We start from the raw sequence: 1,107 nt of genomic DNA on the forward strand, positions 1-1,107 counted from the left end.
AGCACCACAGCTCAAAGGCATCAATTCCCCATCTATCCTCCCTAGTAACTGTCCAACTCTCTGATGCATAACAAGTAATAGCAAAGACCATGGCCTGTATCAGATGCACCTTAGTCTCCAAAGAGACACCATTGCTCTTCAGCACTTTGGAGAGGTCCCTAACAACAGACTTTCCCATCGAAATACATCTTTTAATTTCCTGGCTACTGGTGCTAAGAGTGTTGAATGTGGAGTCAAGCAAACTAAAGCTGTGAACAATCTCAATCTCTTCACCATCCATCCTGATGCTGTCATTTGGTCCAGTGGTGAGAATCTTTGTCTTCTTGACATTGAGCCTCAATCCATACTGGATGCTGTAGCCCTTGAAACTCTGCAGCAGGTGCTTCAGGTCCTCCTCAGTGTCAGCAAGCAGGGTTGTGTCATCTGCATAATGCAGATTGTTGATAGATCTTCCACCGATCCTGACTCCACATTTCTCCTCACAGAGCCCAGTCTCCCGGATAATCTTTTCTGCACAGAGGTTGAAAACGTATGGAGACAGGACACATCCCTGGCGTGAGCCCTTCCCAATTTTGAACCATGCAGTGTTTCCTTGCTCTGTTCTGACGACTGCCTCTTGGTCCAAGTATAGGTTTCTCATTAAGACGATCAAGTGTTCTGGGATTCCCATTCTTCTCAGAGTCAGCCACAGTTTGTTATGATCCACATAAATGCCTTTGCATAGTCAATGGAACACTGACATTCCTCTGGTACTCCCTGCTTTCAACTAAGAACCATCTAACATTAGGTACAATATCCCTAGTTCCATGACCCCTTCTAAACCCAGCCTGGACTTCTGGTAGTTCTCTGCTGATGTGCTGTTCCAGTCGTTTTTGGATAATCCTCAGTAGAAACGTGCTTGCATGTGCAATCAATGATATTGTTCTATAGTTTCCACACTCTGTTGGGTCACCCTTCTTTGGGATGGGGGCAAATATAGATATCTTCCAGTCAGTTGGCCAAGTGGTTGTTCTCCAGATTTCTTGGCACAACTTGGTGAGCACATCTAGGGAAGCATCTGTTAGCTGAAATATGTCAATTGGTATACCATCTATTCCTGGAGCCTTA

At 45.1% G+C, this 1,107-nt stretch overlaps 1 protein-coding gene across 1 annotated transcript in view; it reads right to left on the reverse strand.

Moving 5' to 3' along the window:
* PYROXD1 (pyridine nucleotide-disulphide oxidoreductase domain 1) overlaps positions 1–1,107 on the reverse strand; it is a 47,479-nt gene that overhangs the window by 9,718 nt on the left and 36,654 nt on the right. The gene's annotated exons all lie outside the window — the stretch shown is intronic.

Source organism: Elephantulus edwardii, unplaced genomic scaffold, assembly GCF_000299155.1.
Source record: "Elephantulus edwardii isolate Elephantulus edwardi_28Jun2011 unplaced genomic scaffold, EleEdw1.0 scaffold00075, whole genome shotgun sequence".
In the NCBI taxonomy this organism is placed as follows: Eukaryota; Metazoa; Chordata; class Mammalia; order Macroscelidea; family Macroscelididae; genus Elephantulus; species Elephantulus edwardii.